Raw genomic sequence first — 12,257 nt, 5'->3', positions numbered from 1 at the left:
GTCTGCTATGATAACCAGCTGAGTAAACTTGAACAATTTATTTAACCACTTCGTGCCCTAGAGCACTCTAAAAGACTTTTAAGTTATAGATGAGATACTCATTTTAGTTAGTGGAAGGAGTTTCTACACCAAAACTGCCTAACACTCTTCGAAAACCCAGGTGTAGACCCAGGGAGGGGGAAGGGATTTCTTACAGATAAATGGAAGTTATCATAGTTCTAATCAGTCCCTTCTCCTTTCATGATTCTGACGGAGGCAGTCTTGTCACCACTTCGTCCCCTCCCTAGCCACCTCTCTTGATGTAGCAACAGGTTAAAAAGTCAGGGTTTCTGGTAAGATCCGGGATCATTTCATCTGTAAAAATACTTATGAGGGCTAATAAATGAGCGTAGCTAGGCAGCTTGACTTCATTATTTTTTAAAGTTGAACTGGGAAAACTTTGAGTAAGCTGATGTGACTCCCTTCAGAATGCCTGAAACCCTGGAGGAGTTGCTTCTCAGTTACACATACATTACTGCTGGGAAGACACTTCAACACATCTCTGGAACCAGAGTTTAGCCTTAGAAGCAGCAGCCACAAACATGTCTGAGGTAAACGATGGAGACAGAAAGAACTTCTGACCGCAAATGGGCTTCTTTTTGCCCCTTAATTTTTCTCATTTGCTGCAAGAAATGAATCTATTTCCTGCGGACAAAAAGACCTCCTGACCCTCTCGGCTGATACAACCCGCTTTACACATCCTGCTTCTCCAGCACCTAAAAATAAACCGGCGTGCAATGAAACACAGAACTCCCCAACACGCCCCTTCCCCTGGGTCCCTGACAACACAACTAACCAATGTTCCAAGTACTGCATCAGAAGCCTAGAATGCACACTTCCTCCTCCGCTACTCTCTACCAGCTCTTTTCCATCCCGGGCCAAAGCACCCTCCACCCCAACCCTGACATTTCTCCTGCGCCACCCACCCCACAGCCAGGCACCTGACGTGAGCCCCTCAGGGGAAGACTACTGGGTGCGGTGTGGGGCGTGTTCAGCCACTGCAGGGCGGGGATTAGGACGCCCCTTCCCCTTCCACTGACCCTAGGCTCCCTTTCCAGAGATGAGGAAACCAGCTGTGCGCCAGAGCCCTGGCCCCCTTCTCCCCTGAGAGATGCACTCCTACTTTTCAGGGGCTTTGAGATCTCTCTGCTACGCCCCAAGAGCTGACCCCTGAGCACTAGGGCCCCCTCCTGCCTCCGCTTTTGCACGTCTCGCCCCGAAGTTCCTCCCTCTTGGCCAACACCCACTCCCCTTCTTTTCCATTTGCTCCCCCCCCTCAAAAAAAAATATGGGGAAAGAGTACACAATTGTGGCCGTGGACTGAATGGGTCTGGGGGTCAGGGTCCCCTCTAAAGTGCTGCGCTTCTCCTCTACTCGCACACCCCGGGACAGCAGGGGCAGCTGCCACCGCTCCTTCCCCCCTACCCCCACCCCTAAAGCCGCCAGACCCGCCCCAGCCGCAACTCTGCCCAGGCGCTCGAACCAAGAAGAATCAGACTCGGAGAGAGAAACGCTGCAACTCACCGCCACGGTCGCTCCTGGCGTCTGCCTGTGTCACCGGGAGAGAGGCGGCGGCGGCGTGGCGGCAGCAGCAGCAGCGCCTTACCCCCGCCCGTCTCTCCCCGATGGCCGCTGCCAGCGCGCCAGGGCCCCCCTCCCTGCAACCAACCAGACCCTCACCCAGTAGACCTCTCCCTTCCCCTGGGCTCTGGCTTTCAGGTGGCCGAGAGAGGCCCACACCTCCCGCCCCAGCCTGGGAGTGGCATGGCCATGGCTAGAGGGTCCGGAGGGACAACTGGGGCCAGATTGGAGGGGCGCACGGGTATCGATATGCGCTAAACCTTCGAGGGCTCTGGGGGTGAGAAGTGGCAGGAGACCGGCTAGTGTAGGGCCCCACTTGGAGCTGAAGCTGAACGGGGAACAGAGAACAGGGAAATAAATTCTGCTGTGGTCACCTTCTCCTCGATGGGTAGTATAACAAGTTTCCCCTGGGATTGTGTTGGTCCCGTGTACCCTGTAGTTAGCACCATATGAAATTCAGGGGGTACCTGCGGCATACTGAAGAATGCCATCGCAATTTCTTATCATAGTCAAGGAAAGTTTGCTACCCTTGCTAATGCGTGTAGGTATTGGAATGGCAGGTGCTACTAACTGCTTGTGTGACCTTGAGCAAATTATTTCCTGTCTCTGGGCCTGTTTTCCAAATCTGTAAAGTGAGGAGCTCTAAGATCTCTTCTAGCGCTATATACTCTGATTAGTAAAAGATACCATCCCTTCCCTCTGTAAACCAAAGGTTCTTAACTTTTGGGGAGGGGGGAAGAGGATCATGGACTCCTTTGATATTCTGGGAAATCCTATGAACCCTTTCTCAGAATAATGGTGTTAAAGGCATAGGATTATAAAGGAAACCAATTACACTAAAATATCGTTATCCATTTTTTTTAAGTTCACAGACCCTAAGTTATGAACTCCTTATCCAGATTTTCTCACTCCTCCTCTCCCATGAAATCAATATTATTTCAATGCAGATGATTTTCAAATCTGTATATCCAGTCTTAATCTCCTTCCTGAGCTCTGGTCTCACATCCCCAGATGCCTATTGGACATCTCCAACTAGACATCTGGTAAGCATCTCAAACTCCACATGCTGGAAATAGAATTCATTAGCCTGCCTCTCCTCCAAACTCCATTGAAGACACTCCCATCCTTTCACTCACCCTAGAGCCATCCTGGATGTCTCCCTCTCCCTACCTATTTTTCCAAGTCACCAAGTTCCTTCAATCCTTCCTCCACAATATATTCACTATGTGCCCCTGCCTCCACTCCTGTGGTCACCACTTTAATTCAGGTACCATCTCCTCTCACTTGAACAATTGTAATTGATTTCTAATGCTCTTTGAAATCTTTCCCCTTTCCAATTCTTACACACAGCTGCCAAAGTTATCATCCAAAAACAGTCCTGACCATGTCACAAAGCTCCTTATAACTGTGATACAAGTTTCTTTTTGACATTTAAAGCTGATCAAAATCTAGCTACACCCTGCCTTTCCAGCCTTAATAATAATAGCTAGCATTTATATAGTGCTTCAAGGTTTGCAAAGCATTTTCCATGTGGTATCTCATTTGATCCTTAATACCTATCATTCCTTTTGTGCACTCTACCATGCTTCATGTTCCAGGCAAACTGTCCTATTTACTGTTTCTCTGCACTGGTTTCTCAGCATTGTGCCTATGGCAGAGCACTTAGGGCACTGACCTAGCGTGCTGACATTGCCTTCCCTTACGTCTTCCCCACAACAGTCCTTTGGACAATCCCAGAGTCTAGTGGTCCTACTCTAAACGGCACTGTGCCTACCTCACCTGTCCCCGTTCCAGGCTGCTACCTCAGTCCCAGGGTCTGTCTTTCCCCACAAATCTCCATAATGTGTACCAAATTATTTTGCCAGGGCAAATTCAGTTGAGGGTGGGGCTAGGGTTTTGGAAGACACTGAGGATGACCCACTTTCACTCATTCCCTCATCCAATAAACATTTATTGAGTGCTTACTATGTACCAGGCATTGTGCAAAGTGTAGGAGATACAAAAAGAAGCAAAAGACATTCCCCACCCTCGAGGAGCTTACAGTCTAACGGGATGAGTGTGTATCTATGTGTGTGAACATTTGAGAGGTTGGCTCATGAACCCCTAGGATCCGGAGGTTTTCAGTGTGACCGTATTGGTGCCATGGTCCTCTTTCCATATTCAGTTGGGAGAATTCAGTATCATGCTGGTAGGATTCGTATCATGACACCCTCTGCTGGAGAATGGACACTAATGATGGTAAATCCTCAGTCACACTTCCCCTCCACCACCTCCACAATGTATTGCTCTGGTTACAAAAAACTACCACCTTGCTGTTGCCCAAACTCAGCATTCCCACACCAATCTCTGTCCCTGGAACAGACTCCCTCTTCAGCCTGGGGTCTTGGCTTAGTACAAGGACTGGATTGTTCCACCTCCTTAGAGGAGCTTTTCCTGATCTCCCAAGACCTTAGTGCTTCCTTCTCCCTCAAATTATCTTGTGTTCATTTACCTCTTGAAGTATTTAATTTCCCCCTCCCCCACAGCAGATTATAAATTTCTTGAGGACAGGCTGTTCTATCTTGGTGTCTTTGCAGTACTTTGCTCTTGCTAGGGCCTCGTTGAATTTAACTGAATTGTCAAGTGCTGAAATTGCCAGACTCTGGTCAAATGCAAAGCTGGGGAACCATTATATATTCAACCCCTTAATACCCCTGCTAAAATTGTGTTGTCAGGTCATTGAGGCCCGGTGGGAATGCTCAGGGTATACTGTTCAGGAAAGTTTTGATGGGAATGGGGGTGAACAAAAGATCTATAGTATAGTCACCCACAAGTCTCAGGCACAGCAGTGGGTAACTCTGGGTAGTCATAGAGCAGTTTGAAGGTTCTGGGCACCTGAAGGAGATGAGGGCCCAGACCTAGAGGTCACCCTAACATTAAACCACTGTACTGGATTATGCAGCTTGCTTACTTCCTCCAACAGGATGTGCCACTCCTGCTTCTTTGATCTGGCTGTCTCCATGCCTGGAATGCCCACTCACCTCTGCTTCTTCCTTTCCCTGGCTTTCTTCAAGGCTCAACTCAAATTCCACCTTCTGCAACAGGTATTCCCCAGTGTTCCTTCCATGCCTTCCCCTTATAGATTACCTTTCATTTACTTTTTAGATAGCTTGTGCCTAATTATTTACATTTCTTCCATTACAAGATATGCTCTTTTGAAGGCAGAGAATGGTATTTGACTTACTTTATATTCCTAGCAAGAAACCCTGATGGTCTTCCCCTCCCAAGCTGATTTTTTCTTTTTTTCAACAGGCAAATGAGGACATCTTTCAATTCTTTTCTTACCCAACCTTAAATCACTGAATAGGTATTGCCACAGACAAACTGAAACCTCAGAAAGACCTTACAAGGAATATAAATTTCTTGAAATAGAGCTCTGGAAAGCCAGGCATTGATAAAGCCATTGGGATTCCAAATAGAGCTACTTAACTATACCTTAAAATCAAATCACTCTGGCTCTCACTGATTGGCCAATAATGGGCCCCAATCCAAGCCTCAATCGTCATTGTTTGGGTTTTGTTGGCTCAGAGGGAGTGTAAATAGCAATTGTCTCTCTGCTGACTAGAAACCCTGAGGGTCTTCCCCCTCCTAGATTAATTTGGGTTTTTTTTTTTTTTAGTAGGTAAAAGAGTCCATTTTTTTGTCTCATTTCTTACCTGTCCTTAATCACTGAATAGGTATTGCTTCAGACAAACTGAGACCTGGGAAAGACCTTAGCTTAAAAAGGCCAAGGTCTTCCATTGCACTTGGGGCTATCTCCAGTCATCCTGATCTTTGCCTTGCCACTGGATCCACATGACTAGAAGAGAGAATAAAGCTAGTGATTTTGCACAGCTCTGCTTGGTTTAAGTTCAATTCACTTGTAAGTGAAGACATCACCTTTCTGATGTCGTTGATCCTCTTCTAGAATGAAGGACAAACAGCAACAATTCCTAGTACTTAGCATGCAGTGGAATACTAAATGCTTCCTGACTGACTGCAACATATGGGACTATGCACAATAGGAAAGCTGGTCTTCTTGCCTCTTCTGAGCCTCATTCTTATAACAATCTAAACTCTGGATACCAATTTCTTAATTGCTTTTGGGGGGTAAATATATATAAAAAATATATATATAGAAAAGCCAGGGATATATGGCTTTTTCCTTGCCTAGGTATCTCTTAAGGTTAGCTGGTTTTCTGACACATTCAAAGAACAAGGCAGTCATTAAAATGTGGTCTTGAAGTTTTTCAGGAAACAGAGTGAAGGTGATTTAAATGGAAAAGCCTGCCATTTGGCATTTGCCTTTTACATTTTGCAGCTTGAAGTAGTTCTGACAACAACAGCCACCCAGAAGCTTTCTCCAAATTCAGGAAAAAATCAGTCTTCACAAAAAGAAGTAAGAGAAACTAAAGTAATTTATTCCTCAAAGGAGGAAGTGTCTCCCTTTGTAAACTCCTCATGAACCATGTGTCTATGATGCTTCCGGATGAATTAGCTACCAGTTGACAGGGTGTGACAAAGCTCGTTGGCCCCAGGGAGGACCAGATAGAATACTCCTCGAACAGGCTTCTCAAGACAGCATCTCTGGGCTAACTGGGCTACATCTGCTGAGGCAATGAAAAGAGTAAAGGAGGAGAAAGAAGGAGCTCTTGCCTTCTCCATTTTTTTCTCTTTTCTAGTGGGGACCACTTTTTTTCTCTCTCTGTTGAGGTTTGGGGCTTTAGGGGTGCTCGATATCCCAAAATACCAAGACTCCCGGGTCCTGCCAAATGAATTCTACTCAAGCCTTCTCTCAGCCAAAATGGGTAGACTCTTAAGGACCCCAAGTATTTGTGACGCTTGTATTGGACAAGCAGACCAGAACTATCTGACACAGACTGAGTCTACACTAGATTGAATCTCAGTGCCTTCATGGAGGCAAGATGGATCTTATATACTGTACAAGGGATCTAGGGGTGGTCTAGAGGAGGGGCTTAAGGAGGGTTTGGGGGAGGAGTCTAAGGAGGATCTTGATGGAATTGAAGTCAGACTCCAGGAATGGGATTAAGAGTGGGAAATAACTGAAGGCTACCTGGAGATGACAGACAATGGAGGGCTAGGCTAGTTTAAGGGTAACAGATTTGGGTGTAGATATTTTGGTAGGATCAAGAGTGGGAAGTAGCTGGACAATGGAGGGCTAGGCTGGGTTAAGAGTAACAGAGATTAGGGCCTAGCCACAATGAAAGGCTTACAGCCTCAGGCAAAGGCCTCATCAAGTGGGAAGATTCAAGAAGAGTTCAAGGGGGTTCCCAGAGCCCCTACCCCATCACGTCCACTTAAAAACATATTCCAGGTGTGTTCAAATGCTTTTTTTTCCCCTACATTGTGAAGCAACTAGTTTCTATCCTGTGGTCCAGTCCTATATCACCAACTACCTCTTGGGCATTTCAAACTGAATATCCTGTCAACTAGGCATCTTGCAGAAGGGAAAATGCTGGCTTTTAGGTATTTAGGTACAATGGAGTCAAGAAGACCTAAGCATGAGTCCAGTCTCAGATACTAGCTTTGTGACTCTGGGCAAATCACTTCACCTCTTTGAGGAATTTTTCATCTGTAAAATGAGGAAGTTGGACTCTATAGTCTTCAGGGTCTCTTCTATTACCCTGTGATCCTAAAATCAACATACACAACAGAGAACTCATTATCTATCCACCCCACTCACCCCCAAGCCACTCTCTTCCAAACTTCCCTACTTCTTGCAAAGATACTGTTGAAGTTTGGTGTTCTTGGAACCCCAAAATGTAAGAGTACAGGGTGAGTCTGCCGCTAAAGAATTTGACCACTCAAGCCTTCTTTCAGTCAAAGTACCGAGGTTTTATAAACACCTGTGGGGCCTACAAGATTCCTAGTAAATCAGCAAATTTGAGGAGGATGGGACTGATACTTTCATACAAAAAAAGACTCTGAGAAAATCTGGATGGGATTAAGGGGAGGCAAATGGCCTGGGGTGGACCACCTGCAGACAATGAAAGGAGTTAAGAGCAGAGAGCTGTAGTGAAAGGGCAGTTAAAAAGATTATTGAGTATCTAGGTAGACTGGGATGTGCCAGATGCCTCAGGCAAAATGCCAGTGTGAGAAAGTTCAAGGGCTTTTAGGGGTCCAGACTCCATTGCCCCATCAGTGCCACCATTCTTTCACTCTCCTGGCATCATACCCAAGATATTTTATTCTGGAATCCTCACTTTCTCCCTCCATATATCCATTCAGTTGCCAAAACTTGTCATTTCTACCTTCACTTCTTTCACATGGGTATCTTCTCCACTCATACAATCATCACCCTATCAAACCCCTATCACTTCTTGACTAGACTATTACAACAGCTTCTTTTTTTTTAATTAAATTGATTTTTTATTTACTGTTAGTTTACAACATTCAATTTCATAGTCCCTTGAGTTTCAAATTTTCTCCCCCTTCTCCTCTCCCTCCCCCTTCCTGGCAGCATGCACTCAAATATAGGATCTACAAATCATTAGTCATATAATCTACATAATCATTAGTCAGGTTGTAAAGAAGGATTCTAACTGATGGAATGATCAGTGGGAAAGAGGAAACAAAACAAGAAAAAGAAACACAGCAAGTAGTTTGTTTCAATCTGCATTCAGATCTCCTTCTCTGATGTGGGTATCTCTTTCCATCTTTCGTCTTTTGGAGTTGTCTTATAACCTTACATTGCTGGAAGGAGCCCAGTATATTGAGGTTAGACATCACTTACGTTGTGTCTGTGATTGTGTACAGACTTCTCCTGGTTCTGCTCTTCTCCCTCAGCATCACTATATAAGTCTCTCTAGGTTATCATGAAGTCCGTCTGCTCCTCATTTCTTATGGCACAACAATAGCTTCTTAATTGGCTTCCTAGCCTCCTCTTTCCTTCCTTCAGGCTCTCCTCCACACAGCTTGTGAAAGTGATCTTCTTAAGTAAGGTCAGATTAAGTCACTTTCCTACTCAATAACCTCTTTATTATTCCTTATCATTTCCACTGTTTGACATCCAAAGTTCAACCTCCCTTTTCAATATTATTACATATTAATCCACTTCATGTTCTCTGTGATCCAACTGATGAAGTTAGGGGTTCCATAAAATGTACTATAAGATGTTGAGGTTTAAGATTTAGGGGTGCTTGAGACCCCAAAACACCAACATGCCAAGTCCTGCCAAATGAATTTGACTCAAGCCTTCTCTCAGCCAAAGAAAAGCAAAGTTTATTAAAAATTCGCCATAATGGGTAGACTCTTAAGGAGCTTCGGTATCTGTAAGACTTGTATTGGACACAGAGCAAGTCTGTGCTAGAAAATTCTATGGCACCCTCACACCTCATGGAATAAGATGGAGTCTTATATACAAAAGGTTGAGGGAGGAATCTAGGGGTGGTCTGGGGAGGAGTTTGGGGAGGGTCTTCAGGAGAAGTTAATGAGGTCAGGTAACAGTTGATTTGGGTATAGATATTTTGATAGGCTCAAGGGTGGGAAGTAGATGGATAATGGAGGACCAAGCTAGTAACAAAGGTTTGGACAGAGCCACAATGAAAGGTTTACGGCCTCATGCAAATGCCTCATCAAATGGGACAATTCTATCAGAGCTCAAGGGGGTTCCCGGTGAGTCATCACAACTACACTGGCCTTTTCATTGATCTTCACACAGGACACTCTCCCCTCTTTGCAGCTCTTCCCCACACCAGAAAGTCATTCCTTTTCACCTTTACCACTTAGGGTCCCAAATTTCTTTCATGACTCAGTTCAAATACAATTCAACATGAAACCTTTCATGATTCCCCACCACCAGCTCAGATGTTACTGCCCTTGCCTTCAAAACTAACATATACATATACATATAAATATACATATATATTGGATATATCTATATATGTATATTCTTGTCTTCCCCTCCTCCCCCACACACACAACCTGTCTTTGAGGACAGGGACTATTTTTTCTAATCTTTGTATCACTAATTCCTTGCTCAGTACCTGGTACATAATATATAAGCTTGTTGATTGATCTTTATATGAAGTAAATGTTATTCATAAACACACTTGTTATACTTTCCCCAAAATGCTTACCTCTTCCTAATTTCCCTGTTTCTGTGGTGGGAACCACCATCTTCCCAGTCATGTAGGCTCAAAACCTTGCTGTCTTTTTTTTTGCCTTTTTGGAGGGAAATTGGGGTTAAGTAACTTGCCCAAGGTTACACGGCTAGTTTTCTGTGTGTGGGGGGGAGGTGGTGGTGTTGAGTGTCTGAGGCTGGAACCGAACTCAGGTCCTCCTGACTCCAGGGCCAGCGCTTTACTCACTGCACCATCTAGCCACCCCTTTGCTGTCATTTTTGACTCATAATTCTCTCTCAACTCCCATACCCAATCAGTTTCAAAGTGCTATTGTTTCCACCTTCATAATGTCTCCCATATGGGCCTTGTCCTTTTCTCTGACACCACCACCACCCTGTTTCAGGCCTTCTTCACCTCAGGCCTAAACTATTGCTATACAGCCTTCTGCTTGGTTCCTGGCTTAGGTCTCTCCCCACTCTGGTCCATCCTCCACTTAGCCATCAAATTAATCTTCCTAAAGTGAAAGTCTGACCATATCACCTGTCCCATTCAGTCAACTGCAGTTGCTCCCTATGGCCTCCTGGATCAAAGATAAAATGCTATCTTTGGCTTGTCAAGCCCCCAGTAACCTAGCCTCTTCCTAACTTTCCAGTTTTCTTATACATTACTGTCCCCCCCACACACACACACACACCCACTCTGTGATCTTGCTGTTTCTGGAACAAGGCTCTCCATCTCCTGACTCCTATTATTTTCACTGGCTGACCCCCCTCCCCTGCTGGAACTCTTTCCTTTCCTGTCTCTATCTCCTGGCTTCCTTTAAATCTCAGCGGACATTCTACCTTCAACAAGAAATTTATTCTAGTCTTCCTTAATCCTAATGCCTCCCTCTGAGACTCTCCCCACTTTATCCCGTATAAGTCCTCTTTATATACAACCCCAACCTCTGGAGAAGGAGGATTGTCTTTTGCCTGTCTTTGTGTCTCCAGCCCTTAACGTGGTGCCTGGCACATAGCAAGTGTTTAATAAAATACTAGCTGGCTGTTTGATTGGCACAAGCTCACCGTTCTCAATTTAATGAGAATATCTCTGAAGCAGTCCTTCTAGTCCCATGAAAGGTCTGTCTTGGGCGGAGCTCTCTCTTTCCACTTCGGAGGTCCCTGGAGAATCGGGGTCCTTTTTTCCTCCGGGACTTCGTCCCATCCTCTGGGCCTTAAATTGAAAGTACTCTCTTCATAATTGTTCCTAGATCCTGCCCACAGACGTTTCCTGCTGTGCTTTTGCTGCTGTGCTTCTGGGAGCTCAGCATATTATTGTGTTCCCTTGAGGAGTTGACACCCTAATCTTAATCATCATCTCCTAGGTTTTTCTCTCTTCTATAATTGCTCCATCTCTCCTTCTCCCCTCCTTCTATGCCCTCCTTCCTTTCTTCTTTCCTTCTCCCCTTCTTCTCTTTTATTCTCCCCCTCCCTTTTCTCTTCCCCTTTCTTATCTCCTCTTCCCACACTTCTCCTTTTCCCCCTCCTTTCTTTCCTCCCTTTCCTTTCTTCTCCCTCTTCTTTTCCCCCTCTCTCCTACTCTCCCCTTGACTGTCCTCTTCCTCTCCTTTCTTGCTTCTCTTTCTCCCCCCCCCACCACTGGATCTCTAAAGGCTGCAATTTCCTTCACAATTCCACCTTCTAATTATGCCCAAAGGGCAATCAAACTGTATATACCCTTTGATTCAGCAATACCACTTCTAGGTCTGTATCCCAAAGAGATGATAAAAAAGGGAAAAGGACTGACATGTACAAAAATATTTATGGCAGCTCTTTTTGCAGTGGCAAAAAAATTGGAAATTGAGGGGATGCCCACCAATTGGGGAATGGCTGAACATGCTGTGGTATGTGAATGTAATGGAATACCATTGTGCTCTAAGAAATGATGAGCCAGCAGATTTCAGAAAAACCTGGAAAGATTTACATGAACTGATGCTGAGTGGAGTGAGCAGAACCAGGAGAACATTGTACACAGTAACAGCAACATTGTGTGATGATCAACTATGCTAGACTTAATTCTTCTCAGCAATATAAAGATTTGAAATATCAATCCCAAAGTACTCATGATGGAAAATGTTGTCCACTTCCAGAAAAAGAACTGATGGAGTCAGAATGAAGATTGAAGCATACTATTTTTGTTTTATTTTTTTTGATGTTTTTTTTTTCCCTTTTTGTCTGTTTCTTCTTTCACAATATGACAAATATGGAAATATGTTTTGCATGACTGTACATATATAATCTTTATCAAATCGCTTACCATCTTAGGAAGAGGGCAGAGAAAGGAGGTAAGGAGAAAATTTGGAACTCAATTTTTTTAAATGAATGTTAAAAATTGTCCTTACATGTAAGTTAAAAAAAAATAAAGTACTATTATTTAAAAAAAAAAACTTTACCTGCACCAGTCATGGATTTTTACAGCCCCTCATAGGTCTACAATTCTAGACTGAGGTTTTCCGTTACAGTCCACCTTCAATGCCTCCAGCTACCCTAGACACAT

General features: G+C 44.5%; 1 protein-coding gene across 3 annotated transcripts in view; it reads right to left on the bottom strand.

Moving 5' to 3' along the window:
• NCALD (neurocalcin delta) overlaps positions 1-1,699 on the bottom strand; it is a 586,363-nt gene extending 584,664 nt beyond the window's left edge. For 2 of the 3 annotated variants that reach the window (XM_069081044.1, XM_069081042.1), the window contains exon 1: positions 1,564-1,663. The gene's annotated coding sequence lies outside the window, so the exon portion shown is untranslated. Of the gene's footprint in view, positions 1-1,563 lie in introns of all 3 variants that reach the window. The other variant, XM_069081045.1, reaches the window with a different exon arrangement.
• Between the last annotated feature and the right edge of the window lie 10,558 nt (positions 1,700-12,257).

The sequence above is a fragment of the Petaurus breviceps genome, unplaced genomic scaffold (assembly GCF_028583685.1).
Source record: "Petaurus breviceps papuanus isolate PSGF00001 unplaced genomic scaffold, PetGlider_PUasm1.0 98, whole genome shotgun sequence".
NCBI classification, from domain to species: Eukaryota; Metazoa; Chordata; class Mammalia; order Diprotodontia; family Petauridae; genus Petaurus; species Petaurus breviceps.
Note: the sequence above shows the minus strand (reverse complement) of the source record. Positions and strands in the feature narration are given on the sequence as shown.